The 24692-nt window shown below is 44.9% G+C and overlaps 1 long non-coding RNA gene across 1 annotated transcript in view; it reads right to left on the reverse strand.

Moving 5' to 3' along the window:
• Positions 1-15858: 15858 nt before the first annotated feature.
• The window catches only part of LOC310646683, an 86691-nt gene continuing 77857 nt past the window's right edge, over positions 15859-24692 (reverse strand). The window contains exon 3 of the long non-coding RNA XR_014493742.1: positions 15859-16033. This is a non-coding gene — a long non-coding RNA (uncharacterized lncRNA). The remainder of the gene's footprint in view (positions 16034-24692) is intronic.

The raw sequence follows: 24692 nt of genomic DNA on the forward strand, positions 1-24692 counted from the left end.
CACAGTGCTTTACAGCCCTCTCTAAGCAATTTACAGCGTCAGCCTGTTGCCCCCAACAATCTGGGTCCTCATTTTACTGACCTCGGAAGGATGGAAGGCTGAGTTGAGCTTGAGCCGGTGAGAACTGAAGTGCCGAACTGCTGGCAGCTGACAGTCAGCAGAAGTAGCCTGCAGTACTGCATTCTAACTCCTGCGCCACCACAGCTCATTGGTCTGGAAGCTGCTGATGGTCTCTTCAGTCTTTGAGAACAGGCTGGCTTTGGATGGCATAAATGGGCAGGCCAAAATTAATGCAACTTACCTCCTTAGCTATGTAAATCTTGCACCCCACCCCCATTCCTCAAACCCTCCAAAAAAAAAAAACCCTCTGCCAAATTTGGCTCTGCTCTTTCTTCCTCCTGGCCTCCCCTGGCCCTCTAGGAAGTTTGCAAGCCCAAAACAATCCAGTCTCACTCTCCCCTCAATAAGAATAAGGGTGAGCAACGGAAGGCTTCTAGTCCACATGAAAATCCGAGTCCCTTCTTGCCCGAGCTACCGATCCCTGGAACAATATTTGGAGCAGGAAACCAATGGAAAACCTGGAAACGCGTTCCCCTCTTGTGGATCTACTTCTGAAGTCAGAGAGCTGGCTGCCGCCTGCACCATCCTACCCACATGGTATTATCACCTTGGCCATGACCTATGATTTCAAAGCCGTGACAAGTGAGGAGAACAGGATGGGGAGGGAACAGGAACATGGCAAACCCAGGCAGGAGTTTGTAAAGGTAGAGCAGTTTAAGTAGGGGGAATGGCACAGTTGCAAGCTAATTATGGCAGGCGCCCATTTTGTCGTCCACAAGTTGGAGATGCTTGCTTCTCTCCGTGTTTCTTCAGGACAAGAAAAATGGAGAGAGGCAGGCATCTCCAACTTGTGGACGACAAAACGGGCGCCTGCCATAACTAGCTAACATTCTGGATCTTGGTAGAATGCACCTTCCTCTCTGTTCAAGTTCTGAGAGTTTACCTTTGCTTCCCCCCTCCCCAGCATTATGGGTTTTCCCAGCAGGCTGTGGACTTCTGCTGCTGATCTGCCTTCCATTGTTCGACAGACCCATGTTGGACCGAGCTCAGCCACCCACAAAGTCATTAGCCCGGTCAACATCATTACCCCTCATTTCTGATTGGAATTCTTCTAGTACCAGGATTATTATTATTATTATTATTATTATTATTATTATTATTATTATTATTATTATTATTATTATTATTATTATTATTACCGCCCTGAGTCCTTCAGGAGAAGGGCGGTATATAAATCAAATAAATATACAAAATAAATATTATTATTTATTAAATCATGTTTAATGATGTTTTTCCTTTCCTTTCCTTTTCTCTCTCTCTCTCTCTTTTTTTAAAAAAAGGCATCCAAACTTCCCTTCTCCCCAGCAGCATGATAATACAATAGTTAAATGTCGCCTGATTGCAGTAATTGCATCCAACTCCGTGTTGGAAAAGTCTTGTATTGTATTTCTAATATGTCCTGATAACTGCATTCACAACATGATTAACGGCCTGCAGACAAGAATGGCTATTATGTTTAACAGAGTGATTAACGAGCGACGGCACGGCGGAGGCAAACTCTACACTGGTGTAAATTGCCTCTTTTTAAAATTACAAGCACCCCCCCCTTTCCTTCCCCCCCCCTTCCACTTGAATGCACGGTTTGGTTCAAGGAAGGTGGGGACTGAAAGACAAAAAACCAGGCCAACGTTTATCAGGGCTCAGCAGGATGAGAAATGCTGTGTTATTTCTTTTAATTGCCTCCTCGCAATTAAGCCGACACATTCCCCCCACACACACCTAATTATCACAGAACTGGTACAAGCAATGGTTTTATGGCATGCTAAGGAGGAGGGACGCTGCACAGAAGTTTTCTCCAAATTTTGGAGGAATTTTCCAAATCAATGTTATCGTAGGTGTTAGCATTAGAAGTCTAACTCACCCTACAATTCTGCAAGGAAGTAAATTCTCCTCTTCCTCCTCCTCCTCCTCCTCCTCATCTTCTTCTTCCTCCTTCTCTTCTCCTCTCCCTACTCCTCCTCTTCCTCCTCCTCTTCCTCCATCTCCACCTCCTCTCCTCCTCTTCCTCCTCCTCTTCCTCCATCTCCACCTCCTCTTCCTCCTCTTCCTCCTCCTCTTCCTCCATCTCCACCTCCTCTTCCTCCTCTTCCTCCATCTCCACCTCCTCTCCTCCTCTTCCTCCTCCTCTTCCTCCATCTCCACCTCCTCTCCTCCTCTTCCTCCATCTCCACCTCCTCTCCTCCTCTTCCTCCTCCTCTTCCTCCATCTCCACCTCCTCTTCCTCCTCTTCCTCCATCTCCACCTCCTCTCCTCCTCTTCCTCCTCCTCTTCCTCCATCTCCACCTCCTCTTCCTCCTCCTCTTCCTCCATCTCCACCTCCTCTCCTCCTCTTCCTCCTCCTCTTCCTCCATCTCCACCTCCTCTCCTCCTCTTCCTCCTCCTCTTCCTCCATCTCCACCTCCTCTCCTCCTCTTCCTCCTCCTCTTCCTCCATCTCCACCTCCTCTTCCTCCTCCTCCTTCTCCTCCTCCTCTTCCTCCTCCTCCTCCTTCTTCCTCCTTCCTCCAATTTTTGGGGCTACCCATGTCAAAGATAGGACTCTAGGTGGCCAAAGAAATCCATCAACTTCATACTTAAAAAGGATTTGGATTCAGAGCTCCCTGGACATTAGAGCCGCAAAAACCAGAGGAAACAGCTTCATGCATCATGCCAAGCCATGATTGGGTTCAACTGTGGCTAAGGGCCAGTACACGGTTCCCTTCACCTGGAGGTAGCAGGAGCTGAATCGTGAGATCTTTAGCCAGTCACATTTCAGAAGGCCCTGAAGACGTAGTTCTGCCAGCAGCCTTGGGGAACCCAGAGCAGGATGGAGCCCACTAAAGGGCTGGTACGACTGTGTGTTGTTGCCGGGGTGGGGGTGGGAGGTATTATTTTATTTTATTTTATTTCTTTTATGTTGTGTTTTTATTTCCTCTAAGCCACTTTGAGTCGCCGTGATCAGCCATTTTCCAAATAAATAATAAAAATCTAGGGATCCATCACTGCTCTATGCCCCTTTAGAGAGACGTACCAGTCCGCTGATTTTGGAAGCAAGTTGATAGTTCTTCTCTCTGGCACCTTCACAATATGTTGTCTTCTTGAAGGGGGCTTATAATGTCTTCTCCTTCCCATCCTATGAGCAAAAACCAGCTGGACCTGTGGTTAAATCTTATTTTAGCCCTGATTATGTCTGCACCACAGCAGAGCTTAGATAGGTAGTTTGGCGGATATGCCTCACGCTGCTCTGTCTTCTAATACTAAAAAATAAAATAAAATCTAAAGCATCCAGGAGGAACACCCTAATTCTGAAGACTTTAAATTTACAGGGAAACGAAGAAGAGTTTGAATTTACAAAAAAAACACACCCCTCCCTCTTACATGGTTGGTAAAACATTCAAATTTTCTCTGATTTGCACATTCCTACAGACAGATTTTTCTTGTGTGGAATGCAAGTCAATTTTTTTAAAAAAACTAATTAATATGCTGCTTCATTTACACGCGATCAAAATGAGGGGTGGGAATGGTGACTCACAATGGATGATTATGAGCATTCTCAGTTTGCAGGTTGCTTGCCTTGTGTTCAGATGATGTTTCTTAAGACAATTATGTGATACGAAGACTAATTACAGGAATAATATTCCCCATTCACAGTGGAGAGAAAGGGAAAGAAGAGAGAATTAGGAGATGCCTAAAGATGGCCAGGAATCCGTAAAATATAAGGAAGATCTCGTCTTTCATCCACGGAGATTTCCAGAGATGTTTGTATATTTTCTGACATTTCTTTTTTTTATATACGGATGTTTATTGTTTTTCCCAAGGTTAAAATGCAAGATCAAGAAAAAGAAAGAAAGAAAATTACAACACCAAACAGAAAAAAAATAGTGTATAAAATAAAATATCAAACATAGACACAAAACACACACACACACACACACACCCCAGTTGAACAGTTATTCAGCAATAACTGAATTGTCCCTCTGCATTGCAAAACAGGTCCATGATCTATAAATTTTTACATCTATATTTGAAAAATTCTATACGGCATTAAAACAAAAATCAAAATTATAGAAATCTATTAACCATCACACAGTTTGACCTTCCATCTATCTATTAAAAAAAACAATTAACAGATTGTCCCAACAGCAAAGCTGAACCTCAATTCTCTAACATTTCAAAAGTGAGGCCTTCTCTTGTGCTTGCTCTGCCTTCTAATGACAAATTCCATCCCAACAAAAAAAAATGAAATAGAAATTCTCTTTTTAATTTTTGTATTTTGTATTTTTATATATGCCCTGTTCACCGCCCTGAGTCCTTCGGGAGAAGGGCGGTATACAAATATAATAAACTTAAACTTAAACTTAAATAAGGCAAACCCAAGTTGAAACCAACCCCCACCAAAAAGGTACATCAACTTAACTTGCAAGGTTTGTGGAACTGTCCAAGGTACTGAATGGTGATGACTTCCTGTGCCAAGACTCTAAACCAGGGGTCCCTAATCGACAATCCACAGCAACTGGGCTGTGCAAAGAGGCCAAGTCCCATCCATGGGATGCAGGCAGCATGCAAAACCATGCTCCCTCCAGTCCACAGAAAAACTTTTCTCCATGGAAACGGTCCCTGGTGCTCAAAAGGTTGGGGGCCGCGATGCTAAACCCCAAAAGATCATAATTGCATTCAGGTTAGCAGGGAAAGCCTGCACTGATGCATTGCACAAAGTAATTTTAAATAAAAAGGTAAAGATAAAGGTTCCCCCACACATGTGTGCTAGTCGTTTCTGACTCTAGGGGCCGGTGCTCATCTCCGTTTCAAAGCCGAAGAGCCAGCGCTTGTCCGAGGACGTCTCCGTGGTCCTGTGGCCGGCATGACTAGATGCCAAAGGCGCACGGAACGCTGTTACCTTCCTACCGGAGTGCTCCCTATTTTTCTACTTGCATTTTTACGTGCTTTCGAACTGCTAGGTTGGCAGAAGCTGGGACGAGTAACAAGCGCTCACTCTGTTACGCGGCACTCGGGATTCGACCTGCCAAACTGCCTATCATTTGATTGACAAGCTCAGCTTCCTAACCCACTGAGCCACCGCATCCCATTTTAAATATCAAAGTATTATACAACTTTCTCAAAATGGGACTATATCTTCACTGAAAAATCACACTTAAATATGTGCAATTTTGTGTTATACATTTCGTGTATGGATCATGGAGCAGGGAAATATTTTATTATGGATATTTTGGAATCATGGAAGCCATCATAAAAAAATACAATATCAATGGAAGAAGCCACAAAAGACCACAAAATATCCCTTTCAATGAATCTCTGCTATTTCAACAAAATAGTCATGAATACACTTCCGAGAGAGGAATCCCATTTTTTTCAGATGCCTACAACTTTCACCAATTCTCCCTGCAAGCAGAAAACATATTGTGGGGTCCTTGGTGTGCTCTGAGTTTGGTTGTTTTCTTGCAGATGTTTCATTACCCGTCCAGGTAAAATCATCAGTGCTTAACATTGGGTATGTGTAGTTTAACGAAGAGAAGGGCGAGGGGTGACATGATAGCAGTGTTCCAAAATCTCAGGGGCTGCCACAAAGAAGAGGGAGTCAAGCTATTCTCCAAAGCACCTGAAACCAGGACAAGAAGCAATGGATGGAAACTAGTCAAGGAGAGAAGCAACCTAGAACTAAGGAGAAACTTCCTGACAGTTAGAACAATTAACCAGTGGAACAACCTGCCTCCAGAAGCAGAGGCATTATTATTATTATTATTATTATTATTATTATTATTATTATTATTATTATTATTATTATTATTATGACTTTTCAAGCCCACCCTATCTATGTTTGCTGGTAAAATGCATGGGAAAATCCCATGCGGGGTGGGGGGGTAGGAAACCCACTTAAGGTTAGGGTTAGGCCGCCATGAATTTGGAGAGCAAAATGACCATTGCCAACCGATTCAGAGTAGATTGATGTTCTTAGGAGGACGCTGACTTTTCGAGCCCGCGCTATCTATGTTTCCTGGTAAAATACATGGTAAAATCCCTTTGGAGGAAAATTCCACTAAGGGTTAGGGTTAGGTCACCATGATCTGATACAGGAAAATGGACATCGCCAACAAACTCGGAGTGCTGGGGTCTGGTTAGGAGGGCACTTACCTTTCGAGCCCGCGCTATCTATGTTTCCTGGTAAAATACATGGGAAAATCCCATTGGAGGAAAATTCCACTTAAGGCTAGGGTAGGTCTCCATTAACCCACCGAGCTAAATGGACATTGCCAACAGATTCGTAGCACGTTGTGAAAAACAGTCACTTTTATTCAGTCCTGTTGTAACTCTGAACGGCCGCTAAACGATTGGCTGTAAGTAATAATAAAATTAATTATAAAAGATTATTAAAAAGATCTATCTTAGGTCTTCCATTTTTCTCCATCCTGAATCAAGAAAAAGATAAGCCTCACCAGACCAGCGTTAATTGCAAAGAGAGCAGACACCCATAAACAAATTGCGTAATAGGTAAAGAACATTAGTTCCTTAATACACCCTTCAAATTTAAACTAACTTTTTAGGGGCGCGTTTGCAAGGAACATTTCCAAGACAGCAACCAACATACAAACTCGCAGCATACCCATTTGCATGCAAATGTTTATTAGCCATAACAGTTAAGCCAAATTTTAACAGGAATCAAGTTTTTTTTTTTTTTTTTTTAAAGGCAGGCCAGGCTTTTTCTACCCAGTCACGGTAGAGAAACTCCACTCTTGGTGGAAGATTTCAAAAGTTGTGTCCATAAGGTGAGATATCATGGCTGGATTGCTTCTGCTACATTGCCCCATATCTCTTATTTGCAATGTTATTTTTACACAATTGACTTCGGGTTTCCTGGACCTTCCTGTGCAGTCATGCATGGCTAGAGTTAGAGATAGCCTGAATGTTACCGGCAACAGATTTTTTTTTCAGTCTTGTATCTGGGAGGGAGAAAAAAAAATACTTTTGACGTTTTCAGGCCATGAACTAAATGTTGCTTCGGAAGATACGTATGTCAGGAGCTGTACTCCAGAAAGTGGGGCAGTGAAAAAATATAGACAGGGCCATCTCAGGCAAATTCAAAATCCAGAAGAATACTTTAAAAAAATAAGTGGAATTCAAAGCATTGCCCCTTAAGAGAGCCCCTTTGCCTAAAAATCCTAAAATGCTCCATTTTTTTTTAAAAAAAGCATCCATCTGGGGCTTCTGGGGAAAGAAAAGAGGCTTAACAATCTACTGCAGACATGTCAAACACAAGGCCCGGGGGCCGGATCCGGCCCGTGAAGTGGTTTCATGCGGCCCGCGAAGCCATCCTGGAAACAGTGAGGAAACGGCCCCCACTGCCTTGGCCCTGGCCCAGAGACCCTCCTCCTGCCAGAGACCCTCAGATCTGTCCCACTCCTGCCCAGGCCCCCATAGGCACCCTTGATGCCAACGATGTAGAGCTGGCCACGCCCACCCAGTAAGCCATACGCACTCTAGCCACGCCCACCCAGTAGGCCACGCCCATCCTGGCCATACCCACCCGGCCCCCTGAGGGCAACCACAATGCTGATGCGGCCCTCAATGAAATTGAGTTTGACACCCCTGATCTACTGCATTTGTGTTTCGGTGTCTGATGAGTTTTGTAGCTGGCTGCGTGCTCCCATTAATGTATATCAGCAGGCTTGCCAAGTTGCAAGAAGGCAAGGGGAAATATAGAGACAGCCACAAGGGTAAGTAACTAAATAAATGCCTAAATAAAATCTGAGGTTTGAGCTGAATGCAGGCAGCTGACCTTATGCCAGGAGAAGTGTGAGGCCACAAGTGGGAATTTTCATCTGATTTAATTTTTCTCTCCTGGGTGCTGTTTTTAAACGCTTCTCTGTGGTTTTACACACATGGGCTAGTGAGCGGTTAGCTTCTCTAAATATATATTTACCCTTAGCACTTGGGACTTATTGTCCTTTACATTGTCCCTGCTCTCTCCCCGAGTTTCACAATTTCATGTTAAGTCCTCTAACATCGCCGCAAAAATCTTCGCTACCAAATGCCAGATTCCCAGGAGGTCTATGTTGGATACTCTGAGAGATGCATGTTTTCTTTTTTTAAAAAAAATAGTTTTGTTAACCACATTGCGTCCTTTGATGCTTCTCACTGTACTTTCCTCTGTTCCCTCATTTCCTGTCCTATCTCAGTCACTGCGTCTAACAGGGAGGGATAAGCGATGATGTTACCTAGTTTGGTCATGAAACGTCTGCAAGGAAACCACCAAGCTCATAGAACACTAAGGACCTTACAGTCTTCATCATCATCATCATCATCCTCTCCACAAATCCCATTCCCTTTTAGCACTGATGACGTTATCCAGTTGGGTCATGAAACGTCTGCAAGAAAACCACCAAACTCATAGAACACTAAGGACCTTACAGTCTTCATCATCATCATCATCATCATCATCATCATCCTCTCCACAAATCCCATTCCCTTTTAGCACTGATGACATTATCCAGTTGGGTCATGAAACGTCTGCAAGAAAACCACCAAGCTCATAGAACACTAAGGATCTCACAGTCTTCATCATCATCATCATCATCCTCTCCACAAATCCCATTCCCTTTTAGCACTGATGACGTTATCCAGTTGGGTCATGAAATGTCTGCAAGAAAACCACCAAGCTCAGAGAGCACCAAGGGCCCCACAGTTCAACCCTGAGCTACAAATATTCTCCTTTATCTGCAAACAACCAAGCTCATAGAACACTAAGGACCCCACAGTCATCATCGTCCTCCTCCTCCTCCTCCTTCTTTCCACAAATCCCACTCTCTTCTAGCACAGATGATGTTACCTAGTTGGGCAATGAAACATCTGCAAGAAAACAACCAAGCTCAGAGAACACTAAGGACCCCACAGTCATCCTCCTCCCTTCCACAAACCTCCCTCCGTTTTAGCACTGATGAGATTACCTAGTTGGGTCATGAGATGTCTGCAAGAAAAGCACCCAGCTCAGAGAGCATCAAGGACCCCCACAGATCAACCCTGAGCTACCAATATTCTCCTCTGTCCGTACCATGGCATTTCCTGAGGAGTTCCTCTTACTGGTTAATTGGAGCAGGGTAGAAAAGAGGAATAGTAATTGAGATAATTACTCCAGGGTGTCTACAGCCCAGTGTTCCAACTTCCAGGACTGGATGACCTTCAGAATGAAAATTTCAGGAGAACATGTCGCGTTTCCAGATCGATCTCCGAAAAGTGGCTGTTTTCCCAAGGAATGTCTCAGTTTCTAATTTTCTCTCTCATTTTGTTCCTTCTGTCACTATACATCGCAGATCTTTTTTAAAAAAGAAAAACCAAAAACCTGCAGAAGAATTTTTTGGCCATCTTTGTGTGCATTTCATAGTTTGCTGATGGTTTTCAGGGTGGCTGTTGTGCCGAGAACGGCATTGTAAATATCTACAGAGGGGAAACAAGCTGTCTTTCCACCTGCAGGATTTGGAAGGCGAGAATTTAAAAAGCTCTCTGCAAAACACAAAGCAAAATTATAATTTCTCCCCACCCACCCACCCACCTACCCCCTCAGTCCCTAAGCGAGCCGAGTTAGACGTCTCCCAGTTTAATTCTGTTGGGTGAGATATCAACAGAAACAATGGTTGTGTGTCTGGCTTTAGGGGGAAATTAACATAAAAAAATGCCCAGCGATGTGACTGTTCACTTTAGCTATTTAGCATGTTGTTTAAAGCAAAATCGGCTGCCTTTCTGAATATGCTGTGATTCGGTCTTTCCTAAAGAAGTCACAAGGTTCAATGTCGGAACCTTGGGACTCCTCGCTTTTTACGCCCACAATTGGAACCAGAAACTCCACTGCTTAAGCAAGCTGGTTTGTTAAGTGAGGCTTGCTAAAGCTTCTTGCGTAAATCAAGGCGGAATCCAGAAGAAGCATGAACTCTCCTAAGACAGGGGTGTCAAACTCAATTTCATTGAGGGCCGCATCAGCATTGCAGTTGCCCTCAAGGGGCCGGGTGGGTTTGGCCAGGGTGGGCGTGGCCTACTGGGTGGGCGTGGCTAGAGTGCGTATGGCCTAATGGGTGGGCGTGGCCAGCTCTACATCGTTCACATCAAGGGTGCCTATGGGGGCCTGGGCAGGAGTGGGACAGATCTGGGGGTCTCTGGCAGGAGGAGGGTCTCTGGGCCAGGGCCAAGGCAGTGGGGGCCGTTCCCTCACTGTTTCCAGGATGGCTTCGCGGGCCACATGAAACCACTTCAACTCCCAGCATCCCCCAGCCAACGATGCTTACAAATAGGGATTAAACATTCAAAGCCATAAACCCTCCTGTGTATTCTAACTCCCTGGATTAAAAAAGTGAGGCCGAAATAACACTGGCGTTACATATTAAATTAAGTAAGACATTCAGATAGAGCAGGGGTGTCAAACTCAATTTCATTGAGGGCCGCATCAGCATTGCGGTTGCCCTCGGGGGGGGCAGGGGGTATGGCCAGGGTGGGCGTGGCCTACTGGGTGGGCGTGGCCAGAGTGCGTATGGCCTACTGGGTGGGCGTGGCCAGCTCTACATCGTTTGTATCAAGGGTGCCTATGGGGGCCTGGGCAGGAGTGGGAGAGATCTGGGGGTCTCTGGCAGGAGGAGGGTCTCTGGGCCGGGGCCAAGGCAGTGGGGGCCGTTCCCTCACTGTTTCCAGGATGGCTTTGCGGGACGCATGAAACCACTTCGCGGGCCGGATCCGGCCCCCGGGCCTTGTGTTTGACATGTCTGTCCTAAGAAGAATGTATTGCATGTCAAGTTTTAATCCAGGGCAAATGCTTTAACCACCCCTTTTGCCAAGGGGTGTTCAGAGTTCTGAACATTGACTGAAATGCACGCGGAATGAAAGGAAGGGCAGCTTTCTCGTGAACTGAGGGAGCAACTGTGCAGAAGCAAAAGGGAGAGATAGGAAGGCGAGTTTGGTCATCAGCCAAGCCAAAGGGCTGCTGGGCCTAAAGACCAGGTTCTAGGGACAGTGGGTATAAGCCAAGAAAAATGGGGTGGGGTGGGGGGGTGGAGGGTCAGAAGGGGGGGCGTTTCTATATTTAAAAGCCTACAAGATAGGAGCAGCAGGTCATCGGCTCCCACCGATGCGAGCATGTCGTTGGCCAAGTCAACTCATATAGGTACGTCCAGAAGAATTTGGAAGGGCAGCCAGGTGTGAAATAGCACTTTAGCAGAATTCCCTTCACATAAAGTCATCGCATGGGATATATTTATTTATTTATTTTCCCCAGTACTGATAGCAGCCCGGGTGTTGATTTTTTATTTTTTTTTGCATATCTAGCCATTGCAGAAAACAAGTCGGTTAACTATAAAGGCAGCCCGGTTTTTCTCCAGCTCCACGTAAGGTCTAGTGGACATTCCGAGGGAAATAAAGTAAGAATAATGCTGTAGGACAGCAAAAGCAGCCTCTGAAATTTATTGCAGTGCAGTGCAAACCAGCTCTTTACTTCTTAAAGGAGGCCCTAAGGAACCAGGTAGTCTTTAAAAAAAAATCTTCAGAGCCAAAGAGTGAATAATGCTGGACAAGGATTGCTGTAAAATAGCCCTTGTAGGCATCCATGGGTGGAGAGCGTAAACTGCGCTGGACTACCGCTCAAGGCTGGTTGGGATGGGGCAGCGTAGAAATGCTGGTGATGTATAAAGAGAAAACAAAAATGAATAAAATTAATGGACAATATTTGCAGCTCTGAGTTGAAGTGTGAGGTCTTTTGACCTGGGTTGTGTGCAGATGTTTCATGACCCAACTAGGTAACATCACCAGTCCTAACAATAGCAGTAGCACTTAGACTTGTACACCTCTTCACGGTGCTTTACAGCACTCTCTAAATGGTTTAGAGAGTCAGCATTTTGGGGGGCCCCCCCCACAAAAAAAATCTGGGTCCTCACTTTACAGACCTCGGAAGGATGGAAGGCTGCCAGTCAGGATCAAACTCCTGGCAGGTGGCAGAATTAGCCTGCAATACTGCGTTATAACCACTGTGCCACCACAGCTAGAAGGAGACAAGTTTGCGGAGAGGAGGAGGAGGAGGAGGAGGAGGAGGAGGAGGAGGAGGAGGAGGAGGAGAACGACGACAATGACTATAGGATCCTTGGTGCGACATTTCATGACCCAACAAGGTAACAATATCAGTGCTAGTGAGGTGAGGAGGAGGAGGAGAAGGAAGAGGAGGAAGAGGAGGAGGAGGAGAAGGAGGAGGAGGAGGAGAAGGAGGAGGAGGAGGAGAAGGAGGAGGAGGAGATCTGTGGGGCTCTCTGAGCTTGGTTGTTTCCTTGCAAACATTTCATTATCCAACTATGTAAAATCATCAGTGCTAATGATGCTACTGCTGCTGATAATACTGATGATATTGATGATAGCCTGACGATGTTTCCTAGTTGGGTAATGAAACATCTGCATGAAAGCAGATGAGCTCAGAGAGCACCAAGGACCTCATAAATAAAATTACTTTGTCAATTTACAACTGGCCTCAAAGAGTCCAGGAAACAGAAGGAGTCACAGCAGATCCCAAAGGGGGATTTGTGAGGTGGAACCTTCCTCGACAACACATCTCAGCTGGTTGTGAGACAACGCACCAATGCCTTCCTCGATAACCAGATTTTTTCCCCTCCTCCAGGGCAGAAGGAGACCCAAGGTCACCACGGGGAACAGAGATTAATGCCAAACCTTTGTCATTTCACTTCCCTTAAGAGGATCATCTGGGACACAAATTCGCCCAGGCAAAGGCCAACGTGGGTTTCTAATAGCTTGCTTCAAGGAACTGGTTGGCACCCAACCTATTTGCCACTGGCAAATAAATCAGCGCATTTAGATGGAGCTCCTATTTACCAATAATATGACCCCTTGTCTTCTAAATTTACACTCCTACCCCACTGCTCATTTGCTAAGTGGCACTAACTTGCAACCTCTTATTTATCATCCCGCTTTCTCTTCCTCCGCCTTCCCCTTCCCTTGTTTCATCACTCGCCCATCTAAAAGAAGGGCTTAAGAGAAGCTATTAAGATATAAGCTCATAAAGAATCCTCTAGCCAGCAGCTCATGTCGAGAAAGTGTTCTCGGTGACACAAAGAAAGATTACACTTGGGTTCCATTTATATAATCTGTAACGCAGCCTTCCCAAGCAGTCGTGTATGTCCCTGGGCATTACGGGGAAAATAGGATTCCTGACCTGGATATACATTTTGAAAATGGTGATGGAAAGCTCAAATAAATGAAATGTCAATGTTTAGGAACCAGAAAGCTGTTTCAATTGCCAGAGTGAGCAACTTTTGTCTCCGTTTCTGGGTTGGGGAGAATTCAAGCTGTTTTCCAATTATTGCCTGGTTTGCCTTTTTGGCTTCTTACTCAAGAAAGATCTTTGAACCCAGAGCCTGTTGAATCCAGAGTCTCCCCTATTTGCAGCCAGCTAGCTTAGAATCTGGAAGGGACCTTGGAGGGCTTCTAGTCCAACCCCCTGCTCAAACAGGAGACCCTATACCAGGGGTAGGCAACCTTGGCTCTTTTATGACTCGTGGACTTCAACTCCCAGAATTCCTGAGCCAGGTGTGCTGGCTCAGGAATTCTGGGAGTTGAAGTCCACGAGTCATAAAAGAGCCAAGGTTGCCTACCACTGCCCTATACCATCCCGGACAAATGGTTGTTCAATTTTTTCTGCAAAAATTCCAGTGACGGAGCACCCACCATCCCAGGAGGCAAGCCGTTCCACTGATTAATCATTCTCACTGTCAGGAAATTCATTCTTATTTCCAGGCTGGATCTCCCTCTGATGAGCTTCATCGCACTCCCTCTTTCCTAGACCTAGGATCCCCAATATTTTATACAACAGGTATGCCGAAGTGGCCACAATGATGGTTGCACCCAGAGTTTCCTTCTTCCAGTTTATCAGGACTCCATTTGGGGGAGGTAAACAAAGGGCGAGAGATTTCTGACTCCCGGCTGTGAAACCATCCTGACTTTGTTGAAGTGTTTATTGGGTTGGTCCAGCTTGGTTCAGATTTCTCTAGAACTCCCAGTCTCCTGGCCCAAAGTCACCCAGCCAGCTTTCATGCCTAAGGCAGAACTAAAACTCACAGTCTCCAGGTGATTGGCCCCAAATCACCCAGCCAATGCCTAAGGCAAGGCCAGGATTCATAGTCTCCCCATTTCTGACCCAGTGCCCTTTAAGCACTAGACCAGACATGTCAAACACAAGGCCCGGGGGCCAGATCCGGCCCACAAAGTGGTTTCATGTGGCCCGCGAAGCCATCCTGGAAACAGTGAGGGAACGGCCCCCACTGCCTTGGCCCTGGCCCAGAGACCCTCCTTCTGCCAGAGACCCTCAGATCTGTCCCACTCCTGCCCGGGCCCCCATAGGCACCCTTGATGCGAATGATGTAGAGCTGGCCACGCCCACCCAGTAGGCCATACGCACTCTAGCCATGCCCACCCAGTAGGCCACGCCCACCCAGGTCATACCCACCCGTCCCCCTAAGGGCAACCGCAATGCTGATGTGGCCCTCAATGAAATTGAGTTTGACACCCCTGCACTAGACCAAACTAGCTCTTTGTCCTCCCCTCCCCTAAAAAATACCAGTAAAAACTCATGAAAATTCAGCTGCATCAATCATCTGGGACAATTGGCTCATCTCTCTCTCTCTCTCCACCAGCCTTTTGAAGCCAAGAGCTTGAAACCCCAGGATGAAGTCCAAATCGGTCTAGCTAGAAACATCAAAGAGCCCCAGTTGCTACAAAGCAGAGCGCATTACTCTGCATTTATTTGCTGCTGCTTGTACTAAACTAAACAATCACCTCTTCCCCATTAGTGACAAAGTGGAAAATTGCTCTCCTCGCTCCCCCACCCACCTGCCCGCCACCGGAGCCCGGCACTGCACAAATTGAAAAAGGCAGGGCATCTTGACACGCAACAGAAAGCAGGCTGCGTTTTCTGGCCCTAGACTAAATTAAGGAGGCCGGCCAATGCGACTGCATCTCCCAGGGCTCTGGGGGCTCTGGGTGATGCTGGTTTTTGTTTATTGACAGAGACACATTGAGTGCAGGAAGGCAAGCAAAGAAAATAAACTACACCGGGGTTTACTTAGGCAAACCTGTGGGCTGATCAAGAAGTCCTTTGGAACTAAATATGGAAAGAAATGGTTGAGTAAGCTAAATGAATGAAGGGGCAGAGGGGAGATGGAATGCTGGAGCATCGAAAGGGAAAGCCGGATTGGAAAACAGCTTACTTTTTACACAGTTAAATCATGTAATGCTCAGAGCTTCACAGTTCCGGCATGAAACAGCAGGAAAAGAAAAGATTGTCATTTATTCAGTCCAAATATCCATATAAAACCCAGTTTGTCAAACGTTGTACATGTCCACAGGCACAACAGACAGATTGAAGGAATATTTATAAGTAGAGGGCAGGAACAGGAAGCTGTGTATTTTCAAACCACATGAGTTGTTTCCATGTAGTATCTATGGAGATTCTCAATCATCTGAGTCACGGTTGTCCCAAAGGTGCTTTTCCAAAGGGTAACTGGATTTTTTTTTAAGATACAAAGGGGGTTAAACTATTAAAGGTAAAGGTTCCCCAGCACATGCGATCTAGTCGTTTCCAACTCTAGGGGCCGGTGCTCATCTCCATTTCAAAGCCGAAGAGCCAGCGCTTGTCCGAGGACGTCTCCGTGGTCCTGTGGCCGGCATGACTAGATGCCAAAGGCGCACGGAACGCTGTTACCTTCCTACCGGAGTGCTCCCTATTTTTCTACTTGCATTTTTACATGCTTTTGAACTGCTAGGTTGGCAGAAGCTGGGACGAGTAACAGGCGCTCACTCTGTTACGCGGCACTCGGGATTCGACCTGCCAAACTGCCGACCTTCTGATCGACAAGCTCAGCGTCCTAACCCACTGAGCCACCGTGTCCCTTGTTAAACTATTAGGAGGATTCTAATATAGGCTTCTAATAACTAAGATGATCAAGGGCCTGGAGACCACAACGTATGAAGAATGGCTGCAGGACTTGGGTCTGGCTAGTCTAAAGAAAAGAAGAAATAGGGGTGACATGATAGCAGTATTCCAGTATCTGAGGGGCTGCCACAAAGAAGAGGGGATCAGGATGTTCACCAGAGCACCAGAGGGAAGGACAAGAAACAATGGTTGGAAACTGACCAATGAGAGAAGCAACCTGGAACTAAGGAGATACTTCTTAACAGTGAGGACAATTAATCAGTGGAACCGCTTGCTTTCAGAAATCGTGGGCACTTCATTGCTGGAGGTTTTTAAGAAGAGACTGGACAGTCACTTGTCTGAAATGGTATAGGTTCTCCTGCTTGAGCAGGGGGCTGGACTGGAAGACCTCCAAGATCCCTTCCAGCTCTATTCTATTCTAATAGGGCTATAATTGCTTCATGTTGAAGCAACGTGTCTTTCATTTTGGCTGCTGTCCTTAGTCCTGAAACTAAAATCTACTGTTGATTGCTAGCAGTAAAAGCTGTCCATGGTCCTGAATGTATGTTCAGGTCCTGCATTTCCTTCCACCATAAGTCCACCAGTGTTGTTGAATTCGGAAGTTACAGAGAAGCAAGATAACCCATGTAGACTTTTTGGTCTCCTTCCTACTTGTTCCTTTTTATATCAGCAATGGAGAAGACTGCAAGATGGCAGAAATTCATCAGCACTAATGAAACAGTTGAGAGAACACAAATATATTTTCCAGGCTCAGACATGAAGCCATATCCCAACACAAATCTGTAAGTTTAGAATGATCTGTTGCCTTCCCCCCCCCCAAAAAAAAACCTCTCAATTCTAAAATGGGCCGAATTCTGAAGATTCCCAACATAAAATTAAACTGATCCTTCTATACCTCTTGGATTTTCATCTTACTCAGATCCATGGAACTTAGTCCCAATTAAGCAAACAAAACACTTCATCCTAACCAGGATCTTCCAGATGTTTCAGGATGCAACATCTGTCATTTATGGTCAGGGATGGAAGCTGGTGCCTAAAAATAATCTGAACAATATAAGTTAAAGGGTAAAGTTTCCCCCGCACATGCGTGCTAGTCGTTTCCGACTCTAGGGGCCGGTGCTCATCTCCATTTCAAAGCTGAAGAGCCAGCACTTGTCCGAGGATGTCTCCGTGGTCATGTGGCCAGCATGACTAGACGCCAAAGGCGCACGGAACGCTGTTACCTTCCCACCGTAGTGGTCCCTATTTTTCTACTTGCATTTTTACGTGCTTTCGAACTGCTAGGTTGGCAGAAGCTGGGACAAGTAACAGGCGCTCACTCTGCTACGCGGCACTCGGGATTCGACCTGCCAAACTGCCGACCATCTGATTGACAAGCTCAGCGTCCTAACCCACTGAGCCACCGCATCCCTTAATATAAGATTAGGGGAGACAATTTTAGAAGACACAGAACTTCACCACATTCTGCCTTAAGAGAATCCTTCTCTGCCAGTGCATTGAGGTAGCAGATGTTTACACTGAATTAAAAATGAATCTATCAAACCCAATATTTAGGACAATAAAAACATTCACCGGTAACCTTAATTATTATGAAAAAGCGCTCTCCAGTGGCATGTTCATTGGGGAAGGGGAGGGGGAGAAAATAAGCGTTAAGAGGCTTTCTATTTATATCAATTTTTTTATAACTAAAGAGAAAAACAAGCAAATCAAACCCTCTAGTACACATTTATTATCCTCTGTCTAAGGAGGGCTATGAATCATTTTGTTATTCATTTAATGTGTTTTATTTACATATCAGAACACAAAACAAGGGCAACATTATTAGATCACATTCCCTTTAGTTTTTATAACCTGAGAAAATGGGTCCTTTTTGTTTAGCCATGACAATTAATCCAATTTATTCCACTAAGACAAGACTTTTGATAAGGTCGTTTTTCAACAAAATGACAGGAAAGAGACTAATGATATGCTGTTCCTTGCCCAACCAAAGCCAAAGCCGGATGTGGTTTTCCATTTGGACCCAATTGTGACCTTCGGCTTCTATGGCTCTACTCTAGAGCATCACCAAAACAAGAAAGCGGCACTGACTTGATGTCTAACCCAATTTCAAAGACTTAAAACAAACAAACAAAATAAAAACACGTTGCTACAAATTACAGTATTCAGGTCTTCCTTTATGATGAGAAGGCTTAGAAACGTGATTGTAAGGGGTCTGCGGAGAGGAGGAGGCGGAGGAGGAGGAGGAGGCGGAGGAGGAGGAGGAGGAGGAGGAGGAGGAGGAGGAGGTGGTCTGTGAGCTCCTTAGTGTTGTCTGAGCTTGGTTATTTTCTTGCAAACATTTCATAACCCAACTAGGTAATATCATTGGTGCTAGCTGGTGTCACCTAGTAGAATCATGAAACATCTGCAAGAAAACAACCAAGTTCAAGGAGCACCAAGGACCCCAAACCTGAGTTGCAAATGTTCTCTTCTATCAGTATACCAAATTTTCAAGATTCTGGTATTAGGTAAAGGTAAAGGTTCCCCCGCACATGCATGCTAGTTGTTTCCGACTCTAGGGGCCGGTGCTCATCTCCGTTTCAAAGCCGAAGAGCCAGCGCTTGTCCGAGGACGTCTCCGTGGTCCTGTGGCCGGCATGACTAGACGCCAAAGGCGCACGGAACGCTGTTACCTTCCTACCGGAGTGCTCCCTATTTTTCTACTTGCGTTTTTACGTGCTTTCGAACTGCTAGGTTGGCAGAAGCTGGGACGAGTAACAGGCACTCACTCTGTTATGCAGCACTCGGGATTCGACCCGCCTAACCCACTGAGCCACCTCAATAAAGTGTAATTCCAGTATTCCTAGGGAGCTGATTTCCTGGTTTGATTTACCTTGTGAATCCCCTGGGAGAAAGTGAGGGACTCAATGTTCCACGGTTATGTGAAGAAGCAAAATGTTCCATATAAAAAACAAAAAAAAACCACTGTTCCTCCCTCTCCTCTTCCCCCCACCCCTCTTTTTAATGCTACCACTGGACAGGAAAAACAAAATATTCAAATAGGAGGCAAAAATGCTGGCTCAAGCCAAAACACTCAAAACAATCCTAACTAGCTCACTAGAATATGGTTTTATTACCACTCTGTTGATTTGCGTTTTTTTTTCCAGAGGGAGGGAGGGAGGGAGGAGGGAGGGAGGGAGGGGTGGAGGGATCAGAGACCCCCATCATGTACACTTTCCACATTATTTCACTGGTGCTGCTCCAGCAATGTTCATTGTCCTCGCCACCCAGGCTAATTTGCAAAGATGATTTAAAAACAAAAGACACATTAGCCGATATTACAAAAGTGTGCCTCTGCAAAAGCTCGTTAAAAGCAATGCGCTGACGCTAACATTGTAGCAATTCTATTTCACTGCTAAACTGCTGTAATTAAATTGTAGCTGCGCTGTGTTATTTAGCAAAGTAAATAATTGCACCATGCCCCGGAGGTTTCGTCTGAAATTTACAATGTCAAGGAGCGATCCACCACAGTTAAGGCTGCAATCCACATTTTTGGGGGTGGATTTGCCCTTTTCTGGTTGCCAATGATTAAATTGGCATATAAATTTGATAAGTAATTAAAAGAAAGTAAAAAATTGAAAAGGAGAAGGACCCACAAGAAAGCAGAACAGCTTCTGAGGACGTAAACTAAAAATCAGATAAGAACAACTCAACTAATGCATAATAAAACAGGCAGTTTGCATTTAATGGCAAAAAAACGTAAAAACTGAAATATTGGAGATCAAGACTGACTCAAGTTATAAGAAAGAAAAAAAACAAAACAAGCAAATCAGACATACCACAAGCGGCCAAATTAAAGCTTGTTTTTCCGACAAAAGATTACAAACAGCAAGCCAAATTTGAGCCAGCTAAACCTCCACTAGGGACGCTGTGGCTCAGTGGGTTAGGACGCTGAGCTCGTCGATCAGAAGGTCAGCAGTTTGGCGGGTCAAATCCCGAGTGCCGCGTAACAGAGTGAGCGCCTGTTACTCGTCCCAGCTTCTGCCAACCTAGCAGTTCAAAAGCACGTAAAAATGCAAGTAGAAAAATAGGGACCACTACGGTGGGAAGGTAACAGTGTTCCGTGCGCCTTTGGCGTCTAGTCATGCCGGCCACATGACCACGGAGACGTCCTCGGACAAGTGCTGGCTCTTCGGCTTTGAAATGGAGATGAGCACCGGCCCCTAGAGTTGGAAACGACTAGCACGCATGTGCGGGGGAACCTTTACCTTTACCTTTACCTTTTAAACCTCCACTACAACTCTAGGGGCTAGAACTATGGAAGCACTGTCCCTTAGAGATACTTCATTTGTATGTATTAGGCAAGGAATCTAAAGCCTCTTATAAAGGAACCTGAAGGAAGGTGCAATCCTAAAAAAGTTCCGGTCTCTTTGAGCTTTGAACACAAAAGACACGGTCCTTCCGAATCGGTCCAGTTTGTAGCCAGGTTTGAGGTTTGAAATGTCCAGGAGATTCAGGGAAAGGCAGATTCAAAACAGACCTTCAGTAACAGGGTCAGTCTCCATTAATGCAGTGTCTTTTTAAAGCAGCTATGTCATTTATTTGCAATCGCAACCACTGCCTCTGCAGGGACGAGATGTTCAGAGGTTCTTGATGGTGCTCCATGCACTCTTCTCCTCCGAAGCTCCATTCTGCAGTCCATTTGAGTTGCCCAATTTAGCCAGTCTTTCTTTCCCGTTTCTTAGTTCCTTGGAGGCTACTCCAAATGTTAAGCTTCCTTCTGAGTAAAACAAGTTAAAGGGCGAGTTGCCTTTTTTTTTTCTTTCCCCCGATTGCTATTCACCTTTCCTCCACGATTGTATTATGTTCTCTCCGCTTTGCAGGGTTTTGCTTTCCCTGCAGAGGAATTTAATTTACTCAACCATAGTAAATGATTAGGCTACACTTTACAGTTCAATGTGATTATGGAATGTCCAACATTGAGTTCTCTTGTAGGTGGCATTTAATTTTTCGGCCATAATAAATCTCTGCAGATTAAAAGGCAGAAAGAGAAAGGGAGAACGAGGGTGAAATTTTTTCTTTGGCCCTGCAGGGAGCAGCCAGGTAAACATTGTCCCTCTTTCAATCTGGCTAATTAGTTCTTCCCCAAATAATGTGACTGCTCAGTGACATTTTAAACTGCTTCCTGGACTTTCAGCATCTGGATAGAACACAGACCCAGTGGCTTGAAGCCACTGTAGCTACCTGAGGAAACTGACAATGTTGTGATCTATTAGGTAACAAAAGGAAGGGATCAGCAGCAACTCTTCATTTCGTTAACAGGGAAATACATGCAGGGTGATTCTTCTATCTCCTGTTTAAGGTAAAGGTCAAGGTTCCCCCGCACATGCGTGCTAGTCGTTTCCGACTCTAGGGGCCGGTGCTCATCTCCGTTTCAAAACCGAAGAGTCAGCGCTTGTCCGAGGACGTCTCCGTGGTCATGTGGCCGGCATGACTAGACGCCAAAGGCGCATGGAACGCTGTTACCTTCCCACCATAGTGGTCTCTATTTTTCTACTTGCGTTTTTACGTGCTTTCGAACTGCTAGGTTGGCAGAAGCTGGGACGAGTAACAGGCACTCACTCTGTTATGCAGCACTTGGGATTCGACCCGCCAAACTGCCGACCTTCTGATCGACAAGCTCAGTGTCCTAACCTACTGAGCCACCGCGTCCCTTATCTCCTGTTTAGTGGGGTGGAAATAATACAGCCAGAGTAATCCCACCCGGTTAATGTTTTCGGGACACTTTGAACCTAGAGTGATAGGGCTGGAAGTGACCTTGGAGGTCTTCTAGTCCAATCCCCTGCTCAAGGCAGGAGACTTTATATCATCCCAGAAAAAGGGTTGTCCAATCTTTTTTTTTTTTTTTTGAAGATTTCCAGCGATGGAGCACCCACAATTTTGGTAGGCAAGCTATCCCACTGTTTAATTGTTCTCACAGTCAGGAAATTCCTCCTTAGTTCCAGGTTAGAGCTCCCTCTGATGAGCTTCGACCCATTGTTTCTCGTCCTACCCCTCATGTGTATTGAAGAATAAGTCAATCCTCTCTTCTGTGTGACAGCCCCTCAAGTACTGGAAGACAGTTATCATGTCCTCCTAGCCTTCTCGTCATTAGGCTAGACATATCTAGATTCTGCAATGCTTCATCCTGCCATTCTACTCACACTGGCACAAATAGGTTCTCTTATCTTAATCTCACCACAACTTTGAGCACCCAGTAAGTGAGGCTGAGGGAGGAGCAGGCTAGCCTAGTAGGTGGTGGACTAGCTCAACACCTCCTTTGATTTCCATTTGGGTGCTGCTCAACATACAGCAATATCTGGCTGACCTTGTTTGGATTCTGAAGTTAAGGAGCCTCTATCCTGGCTTGTATCTGAGTGGGTGACCCATTAAGGATGAAGACACCAGAGGTCAAACTTGACTTGATGGAAAGTCTGCTTTTTTTTACTTTGTGGCACAATCTGAGTTTCTTCTCCAGTATAAAATCTTTTATTCAGAAAGAGCTCCATGGTTTCGCCTTCCTTAGCTTTCAGGGAGAAGGATCTCATTGATTCCAGACCAATCCAATTTTCCAACAGGAAGGTTGTTCTGATGTCTTCCTAAAATTGCCTTCCTTACTCTTTCCCCCCCACCCCGTTTATTCTAGGCCTACTTTTGTTTGTCACCAGACAGACCCTGCAGGGGATGCTGAAATCCCACCTGAGCTATTTATGTTTTTAATGGTTTCCCAGCGCAGCCTCTTGACCAAGAGTTACAGACTTCCCTTCAAGATTTTATACAAAATCTATTAGGTTGATGGGGCTGTGTATCACCCAAACAAACAAGCGTGAGAGTACTCCTTAATGGGAATAAGGTTTCCATCGATTGCTCAGATCTATTCTTCAAACTTCCCTTTCTTTTTTGAAAAAATGAGAGACAGACAGAGAGAGACAGAGAGAGACAGAGAGAAAGAGAGAAAGAGAAAAACTTATTCTCTTTGGGGTCTCTCCTGTTGTACAAAGGAAACGTTGAGGTCAAGGATGAGCAACTTTTGATAGCCAGAATTGTGCTTAACATTTAAGAAAGGTGAGCGAAGGCCAACTGGTAAGTGGGTGCAAAGGTTGAGTTTTGAGGGTGCTCCTTGTTAAAAGGTGGAGATTAGCCCACCTTTGAATTCTGGTCAGGCATGAAAGATTGACTTGGGCACAGCAGATTTGGGATCATAAGAAGCAGCCTCCTACTGGGTTGTTAAATGAATGGTTAACAGAGGGATTTGAAGATTAGTATAGTGTTTGGCTTAACTGCTCTTTCATGTGTGTGTGTGTGTGTGTGTGTGTGTGTGTGTGTGTGTGTGTGTACACATGTATATACACAGATACACAGATACAGACACACACAGACACACAGACAGACACAGACACACAGACACGGACACAGACACACAGAGACACAGAGACACATTCACACACACAGACACACACAGACACACAGACACACACACACACACACACACACACACACATATATATATATATATATATATACATATACATATACATATACATATTCATATACACATACACATACACATTACACATACACATACACATACATACATACATACATACATACATACATACATACATACATACATATATATATATATATATATATATATATATATATATATATATATATGTTTCCAGGGGTTTATAGAAGATTTGATTCTCAGAAAGGGAAAAGAGGGGAAATAATTCTGCCCTGCCCTCTAGATATTTAATAACCAGAGCTTCCTAGTGCTATTTTGTTGTTTTTTTGTCAGGCTTGTCATTTTTATTTGAATCTGTCACATTATGCGTGGGGACACAGTTGTTTATCACTCAAGCGATGGAATCACATGAGCCGGAAAAAGCCAGGTGTGTGCCAAAACTCAAAAAATCAACATAATCAGGAGGCTGGGAAAATTGCTTTTAATTGTGTGTTTACACAGGCAATTCTCCTAAATTATTTGGGCCGGGAGGTTGCGGATTTGATCGTTTCAAAAACCTGCAGAAAAACTTTTATTTCCTGGGAGGAAGAGACGTCTGGCCTCACATTAAACTGAAATGTCGTTTTGCAGTGAGTGGGTCCAGAAGATCCTTCCGGCTGAAAATTAGAAAGAGTTCAAAGGAAACTCAACAACAACAACACTAAGATTAGCCCAACAAGTAGCTAACCCAGATCAGTCACAATTCAGAGAGGCTGAATAATTAGTAATGTGTATCTTTTTTTCTTTAAAGCCACAGCTAAAGGGATTCTCCCACAAAGTTCAGTTCAACATTTTGCCAATTTCATGGATGCTTGCAGGAATGTACTTTTTAGTAGAAGATCGGAAATGTGTTGGTACTGTGTTATCCCAGGGCATGTTCAGAGCCACAGCCAACTTTTGAGGTAGACCAAAAAAGATTTTGCTCCTCTTTCTTGCTGGAAATTAATTCTGGGTGTATATGGTTTCTTGATCCTAAAATATAAACCGTGGCTTACAATCCCAACGGTTCTGTTAACACAGCGCGCTCTGTCAAAATCAAAGCCACTGCTTTAAGGCTTGTTGAAAGACATGGGCCCAAGGAGTGAGACTGA

Source organism: Vipera ursinii (genome assembly GCF_947247035.1).
Source record: "Vipera ursinii genome assembly, chromosome: 14".
Lineage (NCBI taxonomy): Eukaryota > Metazoa > Chordata > Lepidosauria > Squamata > Viperidae > Vipera > Vipera ursinii.